This window comes from Dermacentor variabilis, chromosome 2, assembly GCF_050947875.1.
Source record: "Dermacentor variabilis isolate Ectoservices chromosome 2, ASM5094787v1, whole genome shotgun sequence".
Taxonomy (NCBI): domain Eukaryota; kingdom Metazoa; phylum Arthropoda; class Arachnida; order Ixodida; family Ixodidae; genus Dermacentor; species Dermacentor variabilis.
This window is the reverse complement of record NC_134569.1, coordinates 63970816-63996475: the sequence shown is the minus strand read 5'-3', so window position 1 is coordinate 63996475 and position 25660 is coordinate 63970816. Positions and strand designations below refer to the sequence as shown.

At 47.7% G+C, this 25660-nt stretch overlaps 1 protein-coding gene across 2 annotated transcripts in view; it reads left to right on the top strand.

The window, feature by feature from the left end:
* Positions 1–25660, top strand: part of Schip1 (Schwannomin interacting protein 1) — a 138980-nt gene that overhangs the window by 21328 nt on the left and 91992 nt on the right. The window contains exon 1 of one of the 2 annotated variants that reach the window (XM_075680799.1): positions 24912–25144. The exons of the other annotated variant lie outside the window; for it this stretch is intronic. The gene's annotated coding sequence lies outside the window, so the exon portion shown is untranslated. Of the gene's footprint in view, positions 1–24911; positions 25145–25660 lie in introns of those variants that run through there. 2 annotated transcript variants of the gene reach the window in all.

The following is a 25660-nucleotide window of genomic DNA, read 5'->3' as shown; positions in this document are numbered from 1 at the left end:
TTCTCTTTCGCTTCGACATCTTCCATATCAGATTTGAAGTTGGCCCATTGAATCGTCCGAATGGTATTTCGTGGGCCAGATCTAGACGACAAGCCTTTGATGGTCAGATAGGTGGGAATGTGATCACTTCCATGTGTCTCAATATCTGGTAACCACTTCACATATCTGGCGAGAGAGTTGGAGACAAAAGCAAGGTCATCACGTGACGTTTCAGTGGCTGCCAAGTCACTGCGGCGTCATCGGAAATGAAGACGCCGATAAAGCCGCTCGGACAGCTCTTGAAGACACACAGGAAGAGGCCATACCACTTTCACGGTCCGACGCAGCCAGCAGACTTCAAGTGCTTGCACGGGAGATCACGCTCTCTCAATGGTGCACACCCAGCAGCCAGACCAACCGCAGCAATCTTCAACACGACCTGCCCTCCTTGATGCATCTATGTATGCCAACCGGACTCCGCCGAAGTGAGGCCACCCTGCTTTATCGCTTATGGCTAGGGGTGGCCTTCACGAAATCTTACTCGTTTCGCATTGGCATGGCCGACAACGCTCTCTGCAATGCCTGTCTTTGCGAGGAGACACTGGAACACATTCTGTGCGACTGTCCTGAATATAATGTTCAGAGACAGTCCATGGCGTCCGTTCTAGCGCACCTTGACAATAGACCATTGTCAGTTGCAACCATTTTTACATATCGCCGACTGAAGTCATCGCAGCTGAAGGCGACGAAGGGACTACTTCGGTTTATGAAGGATACGGGCTTGGACAAGCGGCTGTGACAGTGCTGTCACGTACCGCACAAGAGTGACAGACTGTAACCAACGATGTGTGTGCCGTGTTATGTGCCTTCTATCTCTTCTCCCCATCTTTCATCCCCCCCCCCATCCCGCTCCCATGTGTAGGGTAGCAAACCGGTTAGGCAAAACTGGTTAACCTCCCTGCCTTCCTTCTCCACTTTTTCCTTCCTTCCTTCCTTCGCTTCGACAGACTGTCTTCTTTTTCTCGCTTTGTTCAGTTTTTGCAATGCGGAACGTGACGTCCAATGCACGCACGATACAATTAGTCGCCCATTATATTCAGCGCTCGCTGTCTCGTATAGTTGCACAGGTAAGGTGATACCAGTGGGTATATATGGACTTTCACTGCCCGTGCTTTTAACGCTCCGAACTCAAATCAGTTAAACAAACAGTGCTTTTAGTGCGCATTTCAGCTCGCGGTTAGCGTTCTCCACTACAATAAATAGTTGGGCTAGTTGGTATAGCAATGTCGCTGTACAAAAGTTCATAATTTAGACGAAAGACAAGCTCTAGTCTCAGACATGGCGCTCTTTGGCCATACCTGGCCTTTGCGCCATAAAACCCCATATATCATCAAGCTCTAGTCCCTTTCTGAAGTTCTGTCCAAATTTATAGCTATTTTGCAACGGCGTTTTTCATGTCTTCCGACAAGCGAAGACATAGCAGTGCGCCAGACCCTTGGCCTCTGACGTTAAGGCGTGCTAAGCTTTAGCAACTGCTGAACGCTGTAGTCTCGGAGGTCCAATCAAAAGGGTTGCGCATGCAACGGCTCATGCAAGATAATCCTTATCTCATTTAATCATGCGCAACTACTCCTCTTAGGTGACTAACTTTCCTGATATAACATGGTCGGAACCAGCCATAACACTCTGTAAAAATAACCTTGAATGTAATTTTCTTAACACATGCCTCACCTTTGGTTTGACGCAGCTAGTATCCACCCCAACGCGAAAAAACGAACAGTGCTCTAACCTACTCGACCTTATCTTAACAACCCATCCCGACAGTGTTTCTTCTGTAACACATCTACCAGAACTAAGTGATCACTCGGTACTGCATGCAGAATTATCCTGGCAGCTACCTCAGTGGAAAAAATCAAAAAGAAACTAACACTCTACGATAAAGGTGATTACATCAGCATCAACAATGCACTAACCGAGTTTTACAACTGGTACATTATAGATTTCCCTAAGCGCACAGTAGACACCAACTGGACGCTCTTTAAAAATAAAATGATCGAACTCACTACGACTTACATACCAACTATCATTTTAACAGAGCGACCTTCGTCCCCGTGGTTCAACAACAGATTAAAGCGGCTAAACAATAAAAAGAAAAGACTGTTTCGTAAAGCCAAGCGTTCCAATACCGCTCCGGCCTGGGAAAAATATTACGTCACTGAAAAGTAGTTTGATTCTTTGGCCGCAACAGCTAAACGAACCTTCTACTCAACTACACTCCCTAACATGCTGCAAAACAATCCCAAACAATTCTGGAAATACATTACCTCAAATAACCGTAAACCATTATTATTATATGATAACTACAATAACCGTGTTCTAGACCATAAAGTATCTGATGTACTAAACTCTGTCTTCTCTTCCGTGTTCACTTCTGAACTTAACACTGCCCTCCCAGACTGTCCTTACCTCAACAACCCAACGATGCCAGACATAACAATCGAAGCATATGGTATCACCAAGCTAATTGAATCCCTGAAATTAACATCCTCAGCCGGCATCGATTGAATCAATTCCAAAATGCTTAAGAACACTGCGCACATTTCTAGTGTATTTTTATGCCACATCTTTCAGCAATCATTATCATCTGGAGTGGTGCCGCAAGACTGGAAAATAGGTAACATAATTCCAGTACCAAAATAAAGGACCATCGTCATCGTGCCACAATTACCGTCCAATTTCCCTCATCAGTGTTTGTTCTAAACTAATGGAGCATATAATTTATTCTCATATTGCAACTTTCTAACATCCGCTAATTTCTTTAATCCTAATCAACACGGTTTTCAGAAAGGCATGTCCTGCGAGACTCAACTAGCTCTATTCGTTAATGACATCAGCTCGCATCTTGATCAAAACATACCCATAGACGCCCTCTTCCTAGATTTCCAAAAGGCTTTCGACAAGGTTCCTCATGAGCGGCTCTTTCTAAAACTATCATGTCTCAATCTTAATCCTTGTGTTCTCCAATGGACACGCAACTTTCTGGCTAACCGTCAACAGTTCGTTTACGCTAACCAATGCTCGTCTACCTTAACACCCGTTATCTCCGGCGTGCCACAAGGCACGGTCCCGGGGCCACTTACATATACATACATTATACAATATACAATATACATTAACGACTTACCAATAGGTTGTTCTTCCAAAATTGGTTTATTTGCTGACGATTGTGTAATCTATCGTCCTATTACTAACGACGCTGATTCTCGCGCTCTCCAATCCGACCTGTTGCGATTCGCCTGCGACACGTGGTTTTGCCGGCGCGACTGCGGCGGGGCGGCAGACATTTTTGGCCCGATCGTCGTCGCCGCAACACTCATCGCCAGGTGTTTCCAGGCGCGACTGCGGCGATGCGACCGCCTAGGGATCATCCTCGCATTCCAGTCATTGTGCCCGAAACAGGCGATGCCAAAGCAGGGATCTCATTCCAGTCATTGTGCCCGAAACAGGCGATGCCAAAGCAGGGATCTCATTCCAGTCATTGTGCCCGAAACAGGCGATGCCAAAGCAGGGACCATCCTCTCATTACAGTCATTGTGTCCGACCGGCAGCGCCACGACAGGGTGCTACGAGATCGTGCTCGACATGGTGCTACGGCATCGCTACGACAGTGTGCGTCACCATTAGCCCATTGTACATTCACGTGCTCGTCTTTTGAGGGGTTCCTTCTTGCCCTCAACTGCGAGAGTATAAAAACAGCTGCCCCCGGACGCCAAAAGGAGGGCTCCGATTTCTTCTGTTGAGTGAAGTGCTCTCCCGTCTCTCTACTTCGGTCAAACCTGACCGCCAACTCTTTGCGATGTTAAAATAAACAAGTTGTTTTGTTGTTACCAGTCGACTCTTGCTTTGCCGGGACCTTCGGATGCTTCCAGTTGTACCCCAGGCCGCCAGGCCAACGCTACCCTTGGGGCTTGCGACCCAGGTACAACCACGGGCGTCAGCGCCGAGTTCCCAACAGATCGTACCAGCAGTCGGATCCAAACATCTGGTTGGCAGCGGTGAGATCGCCTCCGACTTCAGACAACTGTCTGCCAGCGGTGAGATCACGACAACGGAGGCCAGCAGCGAAGAGATGCAGTTGACGGTATGCTGAGCAGCTCAACGACGATCCGGGAGCAGTGCAACGAGCCCTGTGTGATGACTGGTTGCCTGCAGCGGAACGACTGCGCGGAATTCCTGCCTGCGAGGTTTGGTGAGTGCGGGACTTTCTTCTTCTGAGCTTTGCCAGGCTTTTGTTAGTGTTAGAAACAGAGCTGGTAATTGTGGTTGTCGTTGCTGCCGGGTTAGTTGCGGCAAGACAATAATAGGCAGTAGAGAAAGCAGCATTCAGAGCAGCCATGGATTTGAAGTCGTTGCGCAAACCGAAATTGTTGGAGCTTGCAAGAGAGTTGGGTCTGGATGTCTCAGACAAACTAAGAAAACCGGAACTGATAAAGGCTATTCTTGAGTTAGAGGCTGAGGATGACGAGCTGTCGGAATGCCTTGAGACCATTGAAGAGAGAGAGACTGCAAAAAGACAGGAGCGCGAACTTAAAGAGCAAAAAGAAAAAGAAGAGCGCGAACTTAAAGAACAGAAAGAAAAAGAAGAGCGTGAACGTAAAGAACAGAAAGAAAAAGAAGAGCGTGAACGTAAAGAACAGAAAGAGCGAGAGCAACAAGAGCGTGACCGTCAACACGCTTTGGAAATGAAGCGTCTTGAGGTAGAGATGGAACGCGCTCGTAATGGAAGTCAGGCACACGGTGCAGGAGAACGCGTATTGTTCAAAATGACGGACCTGATGCGGCCGTTTAAGCTTGGAGAGGACATTGGTTTGTTCCTGGTTAACTTTGAGCGAACGTGCGAGAAGCAGGGGTTCTCTCGGGAAACGTGGCCACAGCGCTTGCTCACTTTGTTACCCGGCGAGGCGGCCGACGTAGTCGCTCGCTTGGATAGAGAGGAGGCAGAGGATTTCGACACAGTGAAATCGAGTCTTCTAAAAAAGTACCGGCTGTCTGCGGAGGCGTTCCGTCGGAAGTTTCGGGAAAATGAGAAAGGCAGAAGTGAGTCATATACAGAGTTTGCGTATAGGCTTATGTCGAACATGCAGGAGTGGCTCAAAGAAGAGAAAGCGTTTGGTGACCACGATAAAGTTCTGCAGTGTTTCGGGCTAGAACAGTTTTATAGTCGGTTACCGGAGAACGTGCGATACTGGGTCTTGGATAGGCCAGACGTGAGTACGGTGGCTAGAGCCGCTGAGCTAGCCGAGGAGTTTGTGACGCGTCGAGCTCGCGGAGCTAAGGACGGTCAAAAGGGTGAATTTGGCTCGAAGTTTGAGAGGCCGAAGTTCACGCCCATGAGATTAAAGGGGGACACGCGTAGTGCGGATGCGAGCGAAAGCAGCCCGACCAGACGTAAAGAGACGGCGGCAGCCAAACGCAGAAAGCGGTTCGAGATGAGGCGAGCGGGCGTTTGTTATACGTGCCAGAAGCCGGGTCACTTTTCGGCGCAGTGTCCGGAAACAACACCAAAAGTTGTGTTTTTTTCAATAGGCAGCACTGACGAGAACATGAAGCTTCTCGAGCCTTACATGCGAGACCTCCTCGTGAACGGGAAAGAGTGCCGAGTGCTTCGCGATTCCGCAGCTACGATGGATGTAGTTCACCCGTCTTACGTAGAACCCCATATGTTCACGGGCGAGTGCGCATGGATCAAGCAAGCCGTGGAAGCTCATAGCGTGTGTCTGCCGGTAGCAAAAGTGCTTATTGAAGGACCTTTCGGAGCGCTTGAGACAGAGGCGGCAGTGTCATCTATGCTGCCACCCCAGTACCCGTACCTATTTTCAAACAGGTCCGATCACCTCCTGCGCGAGAAGGGGCTTTTGTTTGGTGAAGCTAGTGTTCAGGCCTTAACCAGATCGAAGGTTCGGGAGCTCGCTGCAAAGGCGGTAGTTGCGGGGCCGACGTTATCAAACAACGAAAAAGGGTCAGAGGCGCAGCAAGCTGATATTCAGAGCACGCCCGAACTGAATAAACTTGAGTCTGTAACGTTAAAGGCGCCAGATACTGGAGAGGAAACGCCCGACGCGGGAAAGTTAGAAGAGCTATCTACTGATTTGCTCATCGCGCCTACGTCAGACGGACTTGATAGGTTGCTAAAAGTCAGCCGGACGGCTTTGATAGCCGAGCAAAAAAAGGATGGCAGCCTGGAAAACGTGCGCTGCAATGTCAAAGAAGGTATCGCCAGGAAAACTGCGCGTTTTGTGGAAAGAGGTGGAGTCCTGTACCGGAAGTATCTAGACCGCCGAGGAGTGGAGTTCGATCAGCTGGTCGTGCCTCAATGCTATCGTCAGGATCTGTTGCGCTTGTCACATGGGGGTTCGTGGTCCGGACACCTAGGAGTTAAGAAAACTAAGGACCGTCTCTTGCAAGAGTACTATTGGCCAGGGTGTTTACGGGACGCAGACCATTTCGTGAGGACATGTGACACTTGTCAGCGGGTGGGCAAACCAGGGGACAAATCGAGGGCGCCGTTGAAATTGGTACCTATCATTACGGAGCCTTTTAGACGGCTCGTTATTGATACTGTGGGACCTCTGCCGGTAACAGCCACGGGGTACAGACACATTTTGACTGTGATCTGCCCAGCGACAAAGTTCCCTGAAGCAGTGCCGCTTAAAGAACTCAGCTCAGTTGAGATAGTTAATGCACTACTGTCCATATTTGCGCGAGTTGGTTTCCCTGCGGAAATCCAATCAGATCAGGGCACAGTGTTTACTAGCGCTTTGACGACAACTTTTCTCGAAAGGTGTGGGGTAAAGCTGTTACACAGCTCAGTGTACCACCCACAGTCGAATTCCGTTGAGAAGCTCCACTCCGTCATGAAGCGCGTGTTGAGAGCGTTGTGTTTTGAACATCGAACTGACTGGGAGCTGTGTCTGCCTGGGGTGATGTTTGCTTTAAGGACCGCGCCGCATGCGGCTACGGGGTTTTCGCCAGCTGAACTGGTGTACGGTCGCTCGCTTCGATCTCCGCTTCGCATGCTTCGAGAATCATGGGAAGGTAGGGGCGACGACCCAGTCGTGGTGGAGTACGTACTTAAGCTCCTCGAACGCTTAAGAAGGGCACAGGAGTTGTCAGGTGAAGCAATGACAAAGGCCCAGCAGAGGGCCAAGGTTTATTATGATCGGACAGCCAGGGCCCGTCGTTTTGAGGTTGGCGATGAGGTCATGATATTGCGCACATCGCTAAACAACAAACTAGACGTGCAGTGGGAGGGCCCAGCACGAATTGTTCAGAAACTGTCGGACGTTAACTACGTGGTAAGTCTGCCAGGAAAGCGGAAAGCACAGCAAGTTTACCACTGTAATCTGCTCAAACCTTATAGACAACGGGAAGCAGTGGTGTGCATGATGGTAAACGTTCCTGAAGAGCTTCCAGTCGAGCTTCCGGGACTAGGCTCAGTGACGAACAGGGAAGACACCGGTCAAGTCATTAGTGACCTTATCAGTAAAGCACCGCTGTCGCCCGAGCAGAAAACCGAACTACACCAGCTATTACAAGAGTTTCAAGGTCTGTTCTCTGAGAGGCCTGGTAGGACTTCTGTACTTACTCATGATATAGAACTTACCTCCACAGAGCCAGTACGATCCAAGGCGTATCGGGTGTCACCCCGCCAGAGCGATATTATGGAGGCTGAGGTAAAGAAAATGCTACAGCTCGGTGTTATTGAGGCAGGTGAAAGTGATTATACCTCCCCTTTGATTTTAGTTGAGGTACCGGGCAAGGAACCTCGTCCTTGCGTCGACTACCGCAGGCTTAATTCCATCACTAAGGATCAAATTTATCCGATCCCTAACATCGAGGAGCGCCTTGAGAAAGTTAGTAGCGCTCAGTTTATTTCCACCCTAGATCTTGTCAGGGGTTATTGGCAGGTTCCACTTACAGAAGAGGCTAGTAGGTATGCGGCGTTCATTTCACCAATGGGAACATTCCGTCCTAAAGTGTTGAGTTTTGGTTTGAAGAACGCGCCATACTGTTTTTCAAGTCTCATGGATAAAGTGTTGCGGGGACAGCAAGAATTCGCTTTACCGTATCTAGACGACGTAGCGATATTCTCCGCATCCTGGTCTGAGCATATGGCACACTTGCGGGCAGTGCTAACCCGCCTGCGCGAAGCGGGCTTGACAGTCAAGGCTCCTAAGTGCCAGATAGCACAGGCCGAGGTTGTCTACCTCGGTCACGTGATTGGTCAGGGTCGTCGCCGCCCCTCTGAAATAAAAGTGGCCGCTGTGCGAGACTTTCCGCAACCGCGCACCAAGACCGATATTCGGTCGTTCTTGGGTGTCGCCGGCTACTATCAGAGGTACATCCCTAGGTACTCTGATATCGCGGCTCCCCTGACGGATGCTCTAAGAAAGACAGAGCCTCAAACAGTCGTCTGGGACGAGACCAAGGAAAGAGCTTTTAGCGCCCTAAAGAGTGCCCTAACAAGCCAGCCTGTGCTACGATCGCCAGACTATACAAAAGGGTTCATTGTTCAGTGCGATGCTAGTGAGCGAGGCATGGGCGTTGTACTGTGCCAACGGGAAAATGGAGAAGTAGAACACCCCGTCCTGTATGCTAGTCGTAAGCTGACCAGTCGTGAGCAGGCGTATAGCGCCACCGAGAAAGAGTGTGCGTGTCTCGTGTGGGCCGTTCAGAAATTGTCATGCTATCTAGCCGGCTCGAGGTTTATCATTGAGACGGATCACTGCCCTCTCCAATGGCTGCAGACCATCTCTCCCAAAAATGGCCGCCTCCTGCGCTGGAGCCTCGCTTTACAACAATATTCCTTTGAGGTGCGTTACAAAAAGGGGAGTCTCAACGGTAACGCCGATGGCTTAAGTCGAAGCCCCTAACGTAGGAATCAGCCTCAAAATTGTTTGTTACTGATGTTTTTCTTCCTGAGGCAGGATTTTTTTTAACATATTGCTTTTGTTTAGTGTTTCAAAGTGATGATATGCTTTCTAGTGCAATTTTTCAATTTGTGGACGCGTTCTGAGTGATGCTAGACTACTGTAAGGAACTAGGCAGTGGTATAAAAAGGGGAAAGAGCCTGGCAGGGCTTAGTGAGGGTTGTGCCGTGCTTGCTGACTGAGCGGTTGAGTTTCAGCGTAGTTCTAACGCTTGCCGGGAACGAGAACAAAAATGTGAACTCTCCCGAAGTCACTTTGCAGTGTCCCGTGCGAACCTGAACAAGAGAACGAGGCCTTCTCTGTGCGCTGCGCTCAAGAAACGTCGAGGGACGCCCGACTTCGGTTATGTGCATCATCGAGCGACATCCCTCCGGACAGCGGATGCAGTCCCCTGTCCATCGGGATCTCCTTCCCCCGGCGGGGCGGTCTGTTGCGATTCGCCTGCGACACGTGGTTTTGCCGGCGCGACTGCGGCGGGGCGGCAGACATTTTTGGCCCGATCGTCGTCGCCGCAACACTCATCGCCAGGTGTTTCCAGGCGCGACTGCGGCGATGCGACCGCCTAGGGATCATCCTCGCATTCCAGTCATTGTGCCCGAAACAGGCGATGCCAAAGCAGGGATCTCATTCCAGTCATTGTGCCCGAAACAGGCGATGCCAAAGCAGGGATCTCATTCCAGTCATTGTGCCCGAAACAGGCGATGCCAAAGCAGGGACCATCCTCTCATTACAGTCATTGTGTCCGACCGGCAGCGCCACGACAGGGTGCTACGAGATCGTGCTCGACATGGTGCTACGGCATCGCTACGACAGTGTGCGTCACCATTAGCCCATTGTACATTCACGTGCTCGTCTTTTGAGGGGTTCCTTCTTGCCCTCAACTGCGAGAGTATAAAAACAGCTGCCCCCGGACGCCAAAAGGAGGGCTCCGATTTCTTCTGTTGAGTGAAGTGCTCTCCCGTCTCTCTACTTCGGTCAAACCTGACCGCCAACTCTTTGCGATGTTAAAATAAACAAGTTGTTTTGTTGTTACCAGTCGACTCTTGCTTTGCCGGGACCTTCGGATGCTTCCAGTTGTACCCCAGGCCGCCAGGCCAACGCTACCCTTGGGGCTTGCGACCCAGGTACAACCACGGGCGTCAGCGCCGAGTTCCCAACAGATCGTACCAGCAGTCGGATCCAAACAGACCTTAACGTCATTGAAACTTGGTGTAATAATTGGCTAATGTCCCTCAACGTCAAAAAAAAAACGTCGCTACTTACTTTCCATCGTCGCCAATCATTTATTTCAGCTAATTACATTATCGCTGGTTCGGAAATATGTGCTGTGACTTCATATAAGTACCTAGGCGTTAACTTGTCCAATAACCTCAATTGGTCCTCGCACATTTGCAACATTAGCAATGATGCCAATCGTGTACTATGCTACCTGCGCCGTAATCTACGTCTTGTTCCGCCCTCAGTAAAACTGCTCGCATATTTAACAATTGTTCGACCCAAACTGGAATACGCATGCTCAGTGTGGGACCCACACCAATCCAACCTGGCATTAGCACTAGAATCCATAAAGAATCGTGCAGCAAGGTTCATTCATTCTGACTACTCTTACCGCACTAGCGTTACTAGACTTAAATCATCTCTCAATCTTCCAACCCTCGAGCAGCGCCGCAAAACAGCAAGACTGTGCCTCTTTTACAGATTTTATAACTCACTACTTCATCAGACCGACATCACGCCTGCGCATCGCACTTCATCTCGTCATAGCCATTCAAAGGCTGTTTATCCCCCTCCAGCTCGCACCTCCACTCATCTCAACTCTTTCTTCGTTCAAACAGCGAAAGACTGGAATCATCTACCTGCTGAAACGGCGCAACACTCCAGTCGTTCATCGTTCAAGGCATTCATTGAAAACATGATCTAAATATGCCCACCCCTCATGTAAAACCCCAAATGGGGTATTTGAGGTACCAATAAATAAATAAATAAATAAATAAATAAATAAATAAATAAATAAATAAATAAGGTCATATTGACACGTGTACTTCGTTACCTTTATAGGGCGACCACTTCTCACCGCCTGGCGAATGTTGTCGCGCGGCGCGGGGCGCACCTGCGTGTAGGGGAAGTTTCTGGAGTGTTGTCGATGGTTCCGTCCGCTGTCTTTCGCCGCAGCTTGTGTGGTCTGATTGCATGTGTGCGCGGCGCGAGTGGTGTGAAGCTTTCTGGAAGACACGCGGGTCCCAGCGGTTACTCTGGAACATTGGACGACTGATCTATAAAAGCCGACGCGCCTGACCTGCTGATCATATTTTCGATGATCGCCGACCGTGTTCGCCACTATCGTTGTGCTATAAGTGTAGCCTGTTATTGTGGGCACAGGTTCGCCCAATAAAAGTTCGTTTTATCTTTCACAGTATTGCTACTGTGTTCTTCAGCGTCTCCACCACGTGACAATATAATGAAGTTGGAAAGCACCTAATAAAAACAGAGCTTCCGACTCCGTCTCACGTTGAGACCTGTAACAAGGGGATTGAAGACAATGAAAAGCAACCATTTTAGTTATTTATTAGCCGCGACATTGTCACAGGTTTGTCTACTGGAAACCTCGCTATCCTAAAATTGTAGCGTAAAACAAATGTAAGAGGGGCTGTGAGCGATGTATTCACCTGCGTATAGTAGTGAACCGGTCTAGAAGCGTCGCAAGGGTGTTCAATGTTTACGAAGGCGGCGTTGTGCGCAAGGTGCCCAACAGCGCTGACGACTGGATAAGGGAGATACAAAGAGAGCAGGTATCCTGCTCGTAATCTCTTGTCCCGTTAATTTCCTTCTTTCCTTCCCTCCTCTCTCTCCCTGTGATCTTTGTTTTCCCCTTTCCCATTGCCCGGTGTAGGGTAGCCAACCGGACGTTATTCTGGTTAACCTCCCTGCCTTCTACTTTTCTCTTCCCTCCTTGTCCCGTCGTCTGCACTGTTCGCCATGCTCTGTGACTACTAACTCACTCAAATGGGAAGTCATACGTGCAAGAAGGCGGCACCGAAGCTCCTCAGAAACCATCGGTACTATTTAGAGACGCCATGCGTCGACGCCACCTATCGTTCGTGACCGGTATAGCGCGAACGGAAGAGACGACGAGAAAGGACGCAAGTCGACTGGTATTAAAACGCGGTTTTAGACGCCTGTACTGGCTGCCCCGTCCTTCATGCCTTCATGAACAGTCGTGTCGCCGACTGTCCCAGTTTGCTATCATGCTGCAACTGCATCGGTTGATTGAATCATGGGGTTTATAACGTCCTAAAGCAAAACTAGGGCGCTAAGAGACGCCATATTGGAGCGCTCCGATTAAAATTGGCCACTTCGGGTTTTTTAACCTGCACTAAGAGCACGGTACACGACAGTTTCAGCATTGCGCCCCCACCGAAATGCGGCCGCAGCGACCGGGAGTCGAACCCACGACCTCGTGCTCAGCAGCTGAACACCGTAGTCACTGCACCAATGCGGTCGTTGCTGCAACTATATCCTTCGTTCGAAGCAAAGACCTGACGGCTGTCAGTCTTCTCCGCTGAAACTGCTCTATGTTGCCCAGTTTTGTGTGTTCGAAAGTTGTCCGGTACATCTAAGCGGGACATGCAGAGCTTGTAGGTAACGACAACTTGCAACGTATTGCTTCGCCGCGAAATGTCCGGCGCGCCCGTCAGAATTTTTCGCGCTCTCTCTCTGCGTGGTGGTCGCATGGAAATCGACGTGCACGACTTTTTGAGGCTGGTTCCTGCCGTTTCTCCAGGGCGTTCGCTACTTCCTAAACGACAACGTTAATCAAAATTTATGCCGAGCGATTCCGCATAAAGCAGTGAAATCTTTAGCCTTGTTCCCGTCATTTCATGGCTCGTAGCTTTTGAAGCGCAAAGAGGCTTCTCTGTCAAAAAGATTGACTTTAGATTAAGTAAAGCGCTGCTGCATATTGTATGTGCTTTCCAGTAAGGTGCTGTTGGTTTAGCTGGGAAACCGTGATGAGCGGCAAGGAGGAAAAATGCGGTTTAAGATTTCGCCCCCAACGAAACGTCTTGCGAGATGACTTTATAATGTTTTAAAATATAGCGTTTACATAAAATTTATGATCTACCAATATATTTTGTTTGCCGTGTGTATATTTTCCTCGTAAATTGTACATAGAACTCTCGAGACACTAGAAACTAAACTTCCTCTGTCATAAAACGCACAATGGAAAAGTATATCTTGCACTTTCGCTTTCCCAGCTATTGGTTAAGAACAATATAGGAGGAATCTACATCTCTTTTTACGTTTTTTGATTGTGATTCCCCGAAAAGAAATAAACGTAACAATTTTTTTGTATTATGGTTCAGAATGCGAGCCAATACTTCTGGCTATCTTGAACGCCACAGACATTATTGACGTCACTTTTTTTCATTAATTAAATTATGAGGTTTTACGTGCCAAAACCACTTTCTGATTATGAGGCACGCCGTAGTGGAGGACTCCGGAAATTTCGACCACCTGGGGTTCTTTAACGTACACCTAAATCTAAGTACACGGGTGTTTCCAACCCCATCGATATGCAGCCGCCGTGGCCGGATTCGATCCCACGACGTTGTGCTCAGCAGCCCAACACCATAGCCACTGAACAACCACGGCGGGTTCGCGACGCTTTTTTTCTACGACTGGTTGGTTTTTATGGCGTATGTTACAACATCCTGGACGAAACAGAAAGTTTTGATGCGATAGTATTCTGAAACTGAAGGCGCATGAAATATTTTTGTAGATGGCGTTGTGCACGCAACTGGCATCTGTGGAGGAAATGTTGGCACGAGGTACAATTTGACGAGACAATATAGAGTTGTAGAACTGGGGTCCCAAGCGCCTTGGGACGCCAAGGAGATAGCGGGCCCAACTGAGTATGCGCAGAATGCAAGGCAGCCTTGGGTTGTTGCGGTAGGGTCAACTCAAAGACCCTAAACTCGAAAAATAACGTGGGCTCCGAAGCAGCATTGGGTTGCTCTGTTGGGTGGCTCGCGCGGGCGACGAGCAGTCGCGTCACAGCCAAAAGAGACATACAAGCCGCAGCCATCCAGAGCTCGGCTCGCTCAGTCAAATTATGACGCCAAGCATAACTGGCCGCAAAGCTTCGTAGGCGCAGTTGCGTTTTACTACGACTTGAATCGACATGCAACAGTTCGTTGCAGAACAAACTTACCGTGTTCCGAGTGATTTTCGGAATATTTAGAGGCATAAAGTCTCTGACTATACTACCTAGAGGGAAATCTGGCGCTGCTTCGCTGTGGTATCCATGGGAATGCCGGTATATTGTGACTTCGGATTGGCGTCGTTCTCGAAGAACTAGGACGCCTTGCAGAAGCGCCTGGCATGCACCGTTCTGTCTGTCACAGACATTCATTTTCTACTAAAGCAACACCTAAAAAGCTGTTTTAGCTTTATTATTACACAAAAACATGTTTTGTTTAACTATGACAACTTGGTATTGCATGTACAATTATATGATACGTAAAAAGTATCAGCAGGCCACTGAAGCTGGAAGACAGACGACAAGATTCGGGCTCGCTTTGAAACGGTTCGTCGTCTGTTCTTGCTTTCCTTCGCTTGGTCATGCATTGTAGGTGAGTAAAAATGTAATACGCGTGAATGGAAATATTTTATGAAGATTTTACTTTAAGAACGCGTTATTTGTGTAGCCATATCCACGTTTTAGACGAAGCCTCTTTCAACACCAGCCAACACAAGCCTCGCAGACACATATACCGTCATTCCCATGACGGCACGACGCCTTTTAGGAAACTCCCATAGACGGTGGCGCCAGATTTCCCTCTAGGGTTATAGCAAGAAACTCGGTGTTTAGAGGCAACAGACGCAGCGCAACGCAGGAAGACGCTAGCTGAGGTAGGATCGGCGTCCTTGGACCCTGCAACCCCTTCCCGCCGCCTACCCCCTGACTTAGAAAGGGCAGAAAGAAGTCGTACAAGCAATAACATTACCGCTATTGGTACAAACTTTATTGCAAGCCTTTTATTTTTGTTTTAAAATGAATTCAGTTAGGTTTCACTTGTAAAAAGACTCATCTTGTTTGTTTTTATTTGCTTTCAAGCGCCTTCTATTTTTACCGCTGCAGCGTCCCGAGCGCGCAACCCAACCCTGATCTTGTCTCAATTGTAAAATTCTGACCATAGAGAAAGAAAAAAAAAGTTTTCTATGCTCTGACGCTCCTTCGAAACCAACACCAATCAACGCAACGGGGCTTGGGGCCCCAAAGTCTTGGTGCTCCAACTCTAAAGCTCTCTGATATGTATTCTGCGGGAGGCCGTACGGCCCGTGGAATATCAGATTTCTAGTTTTTTTTTCTTAACTGTCATACCTAAAACGGCAAATCGTTGCTAATTTTAGGTGCATATTAACGGTTGTGCGCAGCTACAATCTTCATTTTAATCAACAATCTTTGAATACAATAATAAGAAGAATGTTAACAGACTACTTTCTCTTGCCGACGACGAAGAAAGAAACAGGCAGGAGTGAAAATGGCGAAATGATTCAAATGAGCCGGAGGGTGAGACCATGCGTACGCTGAGACTATACCGTGCGAATAAATTGAGTCGAACATTTTAAAGCCGCGCAATCTACGGAGCTGCGCAGTAACGTGAGCGGCTACCTCTTCCTTCCAAACCGGCGCTAACGTGCCGTTAAGAGAGTTGCAGTTGTGGAATAAAACACTTGTTAACGAGTACCATTACGAGCCCTTTGGCTTTATTCAAACGGAGGATATAGGAGACACCCGAAGAAGTATCACTATCTTCTAAACGCTTGATGGGAAAGACAAAAATAGAGAAACTGTATGGATAACTATAGTTACAAAATTCAGCCGAGCGTCTGCAGCGGGCTCCTCCGGACGATTACCGTGAATGATTAGATGTATTAATAAATAAAAAAAGAGATGAAAAATATGCAGAATTACGGAGCAAAACTAAGTGCACTGAAATTCAAGGACTAATTTATGAAGAAGAAGAAAAAATTCGTAGTTCCGTCCGAAAGGCGAAGCACCGATTGCGATAGGAAATTGGTAGATAGCTGTACGAAGTAAGAATAATAGTTTTATCGGCCGTTTAAACTTGTAAACATTCGCTTATAACTAAATTAAGAGTGATAGAATGTGTAATTGTGACTCAATGAGGACGTAGAAAGAAACAGACACAAAGAGACAGCGCTTTCCCCGTGTGTCTGCTTCTTTCTATGTCTTTGTTCAGTCACGCTTGCACATTCTATAACTGGTTCAAACCAACTAGCCCGTCAACGTGTTTTAACTAAATTAACCAGCACGGTGTCAAGCGCGCACAGGTAAACATGAACACATCTCGCTCGATGAGCGCGGAGTGAGTGAGTGAGTGAGTGAGTGAGTGAGTGAGTGAGTGAGTGAGTGAGTGAGTGAGTGAGTGAGTGAGTGAGTGAGTGAGTGAGTGAGTGAGTGAGTGAGTGAGTGAGTGAGTGAAGACTTCATTTGAAAACAAGGGATTAACGGATGACCTTGTTGTTAGGCAGCCACAAGCCCCTGGGCTCGGGTGGCTTCTTCAGCTCTCTCGATGACCTTGGCCTGCAGGTCAGGGTCGGAGCTGAGCAACACGGCCTCCGACTGCTCAGTATTACTTATTTCGGGATTTGTGTGATTTTCGGCTGGGCACGACCAGATAATATGGAATAGATCCGCTTTTTGCTTACAATGCTTACATGTATTAGGGTATTGGTCCGGGTAGTAGTAGTGATAGGCTACGGGGTTGAAGTCGGAAACGCTGTCAAAATTTTGGAGTGAGGAATCGCGGCAGCAGCAAGCGAATTGACCTTCATGCATGTCCCGCTTCAGCGCGAACGAAACATCGAAAGTAGTGCTTACGAAGCTTCCGGCACTACGCGCACTCTGCAAACATCGCAGATCGCTTTGAAGATGAGGCCCGCGCGGGCGCGCAACTTAGCCACGTCGCAGATCGCTTTCAAGACACACGAGCGCCGGCAACACGTTCCTATCGCGTCCGCCAAAGCGTCTACTACTGCGTCCGCGATTCGCGAGGCAAACGCCGTAGATGCGCCGCGGTTGTCTCCACTGTATACGGACATCGATGCACCGTAGCAGCCGCCGGAGAAGAACGCACCCGCCTCCCTCGCCTCACCCTCCTGCCTCGCGCGCCACAGGAGAGGGCACGCATCCGGGCCGCGCTGCTCGCTTGCGCCCACGAGATTGAACCGCGTTCGTCGGCTCACGCTCACAAGATTCACGGGTTGCAGAATCAAGCGTCTTTCCTTTCTTTAGATCATTATCATCTTTCACTCATACGGAACCTCACGACGAAGGGGACGGCAGAAATGCGCCTGGGGTGTCTATATAATTGCTATCACAAAAGAGAAAGATGAAGGTGCCCTCCGATAAAAATACACGAATGCAGGAAATTCTACAGGACCTCATTCTGTGTGTAATATAGCAATAAAAAAAAATTCGCGCAGCCGTTGAAGAATGTCTCCTCGTTTTTTTTTTCGCTTAAATAATCACGGTAATGGTGGAAACTTGTTATATTGTGCCTCAAATGGCTTCCTTAAAAACGCTAACTGACAGTAGTCCCCAGTTCCGCTTACCATAAACGGATGCGAATTCATTCTTTCCTCCTGCCTTAATGCCTGTACAGCTTTCCATTCAAGCATCGCTGTTTTCGTTTCTTCTTGTATGAGGTTTCGAAGCTTTTTTTTTTCATGCAAGAAAGAAAGAAGGAAAAATATTCCACGAATACATTCACGTACATGATATTTTCGCATGGCCCTGGAAGCCAAGTGAATGCACGCTGCCAAGAAGCTGCATTATTTATCCTTTTCGTTGTTGTAAAATGTTTCTAGTGCTACTTATTCCTTCTTTAACAACATGACTTTTAAAAACTTGGGTTTTCTTGCTACCTACTTTGAAGTTCAGCAAATGATGCTGTAGCGGGCTGCCGTAGGAGGTAAACACTTTTAGCGCGCACATGTCAGCGCCAAGAAATCGCGGTCAAATGCAGCGGGAAAGCGCACAATGTTATTTGCTAAAGCCGGTGTAGGTAAGAATGTAAGACATCAATGTACTGTTATTTGCCCTATTTGTGGTTATCATGAGAACATGTAAGAAACTTATCCACAAGAACGATACACTACGGCTCTCATTCCTTGAATTATTATTAGTCGAACAATATTACCCGAAGTACCGGCATATATTTATGGTCACGTAAAAAGGTTCTCTGGCTATAGAAAGGCAAGATAACACGATACCAATCGTAGTAAAAGCAGAGTTGCGCCTTTTACGTGGAGTGCTGAAGTTCATCGAACTCTTCCGATGCTGTTGTTGTTGTTGTTGTTGTTATTGATGATGATGATGATGATGATGATGATGATGATGATGATGATGATGATGATGATGATGATAGTGGTGGTGGTGGTGGTGGTGATCGTAATGATGTTGATGATTGTAATGATGTTGATGTTGATGATGATTATTGGCACCCTCTTTCAAACGGGGCTGCGAGACATAGTCACTGAGCCTGCCTGAGCTAATCATACTTTACTGCACCTATCGCAGTCTGGCATTCTGCCTCTCTCTTTTTGATTTTGTCTTTCTTCATTAAAACCTCTAACTTTATGTTGTACAATTATTTACGCTTGCAACAACTCCGGTTCTAATAATATCTTCCCTGCTTTTTTCCCCACTAACATTCTAAACGTATCTTACTTGCCTCGACTGCTGACCAGTTAATGCTTCCATCCGTGTTGAATCCCACCGCTTATGGAATTTGGACGTTTCCTGCGGGTCTTGCTGGGAAAATGTCTTGACATTTCATTACTTTGTGCTGAGTGGTTGCCGAACTTTTGCTGCAGCAGGCACGTGCCTCGACCCGTGGCGACTATTTGCTCCGGTATGCTTCTGTCTCTTTCTAAAAGATTACGCGGAATTATGCAGAGGTAGCTTTCTTTTTCATGTGCTTACATTTTATTTCGTACAGTGCAGTATCTCGTCTTTGTTCTTACGACTACGTTTACGTCGTTTGATTACTGTGAGAGCACACCCGCGCCGCCCGTTCACAAGAGTGTGTTTGACTCATTATCAGGGCGATCAATTTTTCTTACTTCTTCTGTGGGTCTTTCTTTTTCTGTGTGGCCATGCATGCTGGAAACTTCTCCCCTTCTGCTCAGTTTTTGTCCCCTTTCCCCCTTCTCAAGAGCAAGCTACAGCCCACCGAGATCAGCCTGCTCAATCTCTCTACTTTTCCTTTATAATTTATTTTTCTCCTTTTAACGTCCCTTATTTTCGCTAAGCCGCGTTCTTGCGCGCATGATACGCGGCCCACGGCCAACACACACCTGACGATGGCAATGCGAACTCCATGATGGGCCACGTTACTATAGCCATGGCGTGCGTTACAGGTTGCGAAAGAGTCACGTCTGTTTCTGCAGGCTACAGGGGGCACGAGCGAGTAAACCAAGTCCACTGACGTTCCAGCTAAGTCACCGAGGCAGTGGAGAGAGCAGCGGCTACCGGCCATGATTGTTTTCTTTTTCTTTCTTTTTTTTTCTTTTGAAGAAACGCATCGTAACGTTCCAGTATCGGTTCAACCACCAGATACTACGCTACGGTATCAGAGGCGCCAGCTGGACTGAAATACTAGAAGTGCCAACACTCGTGAAGTAAGGCCTGTTCCTATATCGCGTCTCGAGTCACAGCTTCCACGCCATTATTTGGCCATCGAAAGGCACTGCGTTACAAACGAGTTGCCAGCTGAGGAATTAAGTGTAAGACCTACCAAAAATCTCACGCGCGCACACAAAATCCATCGTCGAAACCACACCTGCGAGCAGCTTCTCTCCGCTACCGCACATCTAGGCGCCTGCTCGCGTTTTGTTTGTACACATTTATATCCCGTCTATCGCAATATACGCTTCTCTGCCAGGGGCACTTGCCTTACGTGGGCGAACCCAACATGGAAGTTGTAGTACATTGCAAGCTGACAAAACATCAAGATAAAGAAATAAACGGGGAGTTAGAGTCTGTGGAGGGATAAATCGCGATCAAATGCGTTCGGGGAGGCCTCCGTGCCGGCGGCTGCAACGTCTAATGCTCATAAAATATGGAACGTTGAGCCAGGCAGGCCCCGGCCTGCTACCGAGCCGCGGCTACGTACAACTGCCAGCTAAGGCGAGACACGCTACAACTACCACACGCTAAGCTACGCTCCCGGCCTTCTTATATAGAACGTATGCTCCGCGTAATCTCCGAGGAATTCTGATGAAAAAGCCGCAGACCGTCTATATATACGTCGCAAGATCGAACGGATCTCGCGAGAAAGCGTGCTGCACTTTGCCGGGAAAGACTAAAGTGTAGCACGGCACGGCGTGGCACGAATAACGCCAGTATTTTCGCGGCGCCCAAAGAACGCTCCTTGCTCTTCTGTCTTGCACAAGCCACGGCGTTGTCGTAATTCTTTTTGGCACGCGCTTGGCTTGAAAGTGCGTACCGCTGTTCGTGGGTATCTGCGCTGCACACTTCACTGAGAAAGAGGGGAAAGTACGAACCACCGAGGATTCGGCAGAACGTGCCTTTCGATCAGGCAGAATGCCCGGACGTGAACGCGTTGGAGCAAGAAGGGTGTAATGGTACGGCAGATATTAATTTACGTCGCTCCGGTTTGCGCTTATGAACACGCGATGAACGATGGGATTGGAGAGCCCTTTCTTTGAGGCTTGGGTCCAAACATGATTCGACCGTGAAAATGCTTGTAAAATTTCGAGATTCCGGTGTGAGGATAGCGTGAGGCCTATTAATGAGGCAGCCCAAATATAAGTTTGATAAAGGTCCAAGGAATGCACCGTAACAAACTAAATGTTTGCCTTCGTACAGACCAGTGTGAGCATGCTCAATTCTATACATATTATACTTCCTTATGTCATCTATCTTACGCTTGTTGATTAACTTGGAAAGTCCTGCCAGTTCTATTCTAGCTGTAGCTTTAGAGGTGTTCATACAGTGGCGTTTCTTGATCAGATCTTTCGTCTCGTGCGACAGCTTACCGGTATCCTGTCTAACGAAGTTACCACCGACTTCCATTGCACACTCCTTAGTGATGCCCATAAGATTGTCGTTCATTGCTTCATCACTAAGGTCCTCTTCCTGAGTTAAAGCTGAGTATCTGTTCTGTAGCTTGATCCTGAATTCCTCTAGTTTCCCTCTTACCGCTAACTCATTGATTGGCTTCTTATGTACCAGTTTCTTCCGTTCACTCCTCAAGTCTAGGCTAATTCTAGTTCTTACCATCCTATGGTCACTGCAGCGCACCTTGCCGAGCACGTCCATATCTTATATGATGCCAGGGTTAGCGCAGAGTATGAAGGCTATTTCATTTCTAGTCTCGCAATTCGGGCTCCTCCACGTCCACTTTCGGCTATCCCGCTTGCGGAAGAACGTATTCATTATCCGCAAAATATTTCGTTCTGCAAACGCTACTAATAACTCTCCCCTGCTATTCCTAGAACCTATGCCATATTCCCCCACTGACTTGTCTCCAGTCTGCTTCTTGCCTACCGTTGCATTGAAGTCGCCCATCAGTATGGTGTATTTTGTTTCGACTTTACCCATCGCCGATTCCACGTGTTGACAGAAGCTTCCGACTTGCTGGTCATCATGACTGGATGCGGGCGCGTAGACCTTCAATTTGTACCTCTTATTAAGTTTCACAACAAGACCTGCCACCCTTTCGTTAATGCTATAGAATTCCAGTATGTTACCCGCTATATCCTTATTAATCAGGAATCCGACTCCTAGTTCTCGTCTCTCCACTAAGCCACGGTATCCCAAGACGTGCGCGCTTTTTAGCACTGCATATGCTTAATTTGTCCTCCTAACCACACTGGGCTCTATTATACCCCATTTAATGCCCGCTAATTCCTCCAATAGCACTGCTAGACTCGCCTCACTAGATAACGCTCTAGCGTTAAATGTTGCCAGGTTCAGATTCCAATGGCTGGCTGTTCGGATCCAGAGATTCCAGAGATTTAAATATATATGACTCGGCAACGTTCCTGTGACTGTACCTCAAGCACCGATAATGCAGTACCACAGTACTGCATTATGTAAGCCCAAGATCCACAAACCGAACTTCCAAAAGTATTTTTCGTTGAGTGGAAAAACGCCAGAACGGTAGAAAAAATAATTGACTGTCACTTTAGCATACGGTAAGCAGGGTGAAGGCGAAAGCTTGCGTACTCAAGAGACATCCATTAACTTACCTGACATTCTCACTCGAATGCGTTGTTACTTCTTTTTACTTGTTTTCTCCCACCAAAGGTCGTGGGTTTGAGTGCCTTAATTAAAGCTACCCTAATTAACTGTACCTTAAACAACTCCGCCTAAATAACACCAAAGGTCATGGGTTTGACTCCCACCAAAGGTTGTGAATTCGAGTGTCTTAATTAATTCTACATTAATTAAATGCGCTTTTTTAATGCATGGTTAGCGGCATCGATGTGGCAAAAATGTGGAAGAAGGTGACGATGAATGCACGAGCACTCCGATCTTCTGTACCTCACAATGGAACCTGGAAACATAGGAATCCAAGGCTTCCGCCTTTAAAAAAAATTGATCGATTGATCCCGGCTCATTGCAGAAGTTGCATAAGGATGACACCGCCAGACTAGATCTGTGCTAGTAAAAATTAAGCCGTGTGACATGGCAACGTTCCCTTGTCAATGAAATTTCGAGTCGTCGGGTAGGACACCAGTTCCGCTTCCATGAATAACTTAGATGCATAAATTCCGTGTGCTTTTGCTAGTGAAATGGTGTTTCTCTCACCGGTCAAGGCAGACTGTCCACATTTTCCACAAAGGAACGCGACTCACACATCTTTTGCTTCTCAAGAGATTGCTAACACTTACGCGCGAATGTTCACTCCAAGAAACACCGCGCGAAACAGTCTAAGGATTACAGCATATTATATTTCGCCAGCTGTCACGTCGCTGCTTCACGTTGAGAGCGAAACTAATTCGTTTACTAATTACGTTAATAAGTTACTCCCTTTGTTCAGATTGGTCGAAAAGAATGGTCGCATTATTGAGATTTCTACCTTAAGATACTCTCTCTCAATCTTAATATTGAAAATTAGAAAAGAGACCAGTAGACGCCAAATTAAAAAATTAACGCGACTCCGTCATAAATAAACGGTTCGCAGTGTACTGGTTTCGCCTGATAGAATGTCCAAGGTGCCTATAGTTAAAAAAAATGTGGATAAAATAACGTGTCTTGCGTTATTCTAATTTTTAGTGGTTGCAGTATCTGATTTTCTTTGCATCAGTTGCGTAAGTCTCGCAAATGGAATCCCGCGCATTACAAACGAGTTTGACTCCTTATCTTCAGTATGACTTTAGTATGACACTTTAATCCTGTGTAAACACTCCTTCAGGAGCAGATTAGGAAATACCGTTATTTGCTTAGCAATTCTGATAGCTGGGTTGTGAATTACGATATCTACGTTGTCTATCTCAGTGCAGTAGTCTAGAGAGCCTGCGGGACAAAACTAAGCAAAACACTAACGTATCTTGTGGCGCACTTTCGTAAGTGATGCCTGGAAGCAAGTACTAGCCTCACGATGCCCAGTGAGTGACGCTATGCAGGGCATAATGTCCTGGCTATTTTATTTCTATTGCGTTTTAGGAGGTGCACTACCAGTCTTGATGAAAAGTTCGGTGCTTTGTTCTGGATCACTGCTTTCAATTGGAATTAATTTTTTGACCCCCATTATGAGACCCTAAACTCATTACTAACCAGCGCATCTACTTGTAACCAATATTTAAGTTTTTTTATTGATATAAGGCATCATATACAGGATGTCTACGCACGTGATCATTTAATTTTATTGTTAGACCAAATGGCTTGATGTAGCTGAGGTATTCATGCTACAGGCCGAAATTTTTATCAGTGATTGCTGGAGATGGGTACTGTACGGAAAATAACAATTTTGGCTAGTAATAACTCACGCCTCCCCACTACGATGAAATGGACCTCGCTATGAAAATTTGCTGTCGGTTGCTTCCATTAGGCATTATAAAAGTGCCCCTATTCCGCGGGTGCTACGCTGTCAAAATTTCAACTTTCAAGCAATACTGCACCGGTAACTGTATCGAGATTATTTTTTGGACTTTTACTTTGTCATCGCAACGTCAGGCATTGAAGCTTGCTTTTCATTAGCTGTAAGACCGCGAACTCCAGAAAGATGCAGGACATTTTTTCCGGGGCAAGAAAGACCGCGAGAAGCTCAGTAAAGGAGAAAAAAAAGAGCAGCTCCGTCGACCTACTAAGCAAACGTTTCGTGGCATTTCGTTTCAGTGCTCCATCGGGTTTTTCGTAGCCGCGTCAGTTTTTTTTCCTTCCCGCCCGTGCCCCGTCGCTCTCCCGCTGCGTTCTCCTCTTGTCATCCCTAAAGTGGGACGGCGCTTGCGCTTGCGCAGGAACGTGGAGCCCGCCACGCATGCGCGAAGGTGACGCGTGACCACACAAGCGAGTGACGTCACGCACGCCGAGAGAGCGCAGGCCTGCAACACTACAGGGTTCGGGAGCTCTGTCCAAAACCCAGCATTTTTTTCAGAACCACGACAGTGCGCCGCTAGATGGCCGCGTCGACACCCTCGGCAGGTTCTGAAAGCTTGCCCGCGTTTTTTTACTCTCCGAGAGCCCAGCTATAGTTGTTATTTCTACCTAGCGATGGCGCTTTGGCTCGTGCAACCCTGTTAGTGCGACCACTCTTGCTATCAGTTCTTGGCGTCTAGCACAGCGTGGACCTTGCCACTTGGGACTTCGAACAGTGATGTTCGGGGCTGAGCCAGTACTGTTTCCCATTCGCTGCCGCCACTCTTCTGAGAATCCACAGGCCGCTCAGCATCATCCCCATCTCCATCGCTGCTCTCCAGCATCCTGTCCACGCACGCCTCGTTTCGGCTTCTCCGTCGAACAGCGCTGACTCACGGCAGAGCAGCCCGCTTGTGTTCTTGAGTGACTCCTTGTTTCTCGGTGATCTCTTGTAGACGACGGAACAGTTTGAATAGACCGTGGGTGGAGGCAACGCACCCATTCTTGAGCATCTCCGCATCATCGTTCTCCAAGACAGGTGAGCTCCTGTATGAAGGTGGGCGTAAAAAAAAAGCTTGGATTGAGAGAACAGGTCTCTTGACGATGACGGAAAGTTCATCACTTTCGTCGGTTTGCATTTCGTGCTATTCACCTCTAGTTCGTCGTCCCCGGAATTTATTTTTGTAGCTAAGTATCAGGCACTCATAAGTTGTCCCTCTCACTTCTGTGAGCACTTGGAGAGAAGCAGAATGGAACAATGCTAAGCAGTAACAATGAATATGGTTGTGTGCATAGAAATAATTCGGGCTTGGTAAGTTTTCTGTACGCTCGCATGTTTTTAATGTGAAGTAGCAATGGGAAGATACGCACGTAGCAATATTTGGAAGGAAGATAGATAAGCAAATGAATCAGGAGCAACTGCGTCTGGGTGTCCACCCCGTGTTCGTGTAAACGCAATATGACTCGATCAAAAGAGTTCCTCAGCGGAAGTGATCTCTACACCACACGTGCTGTCATTCACTGCACACGCTCTTTGCGTCTCATGCATGTTTTT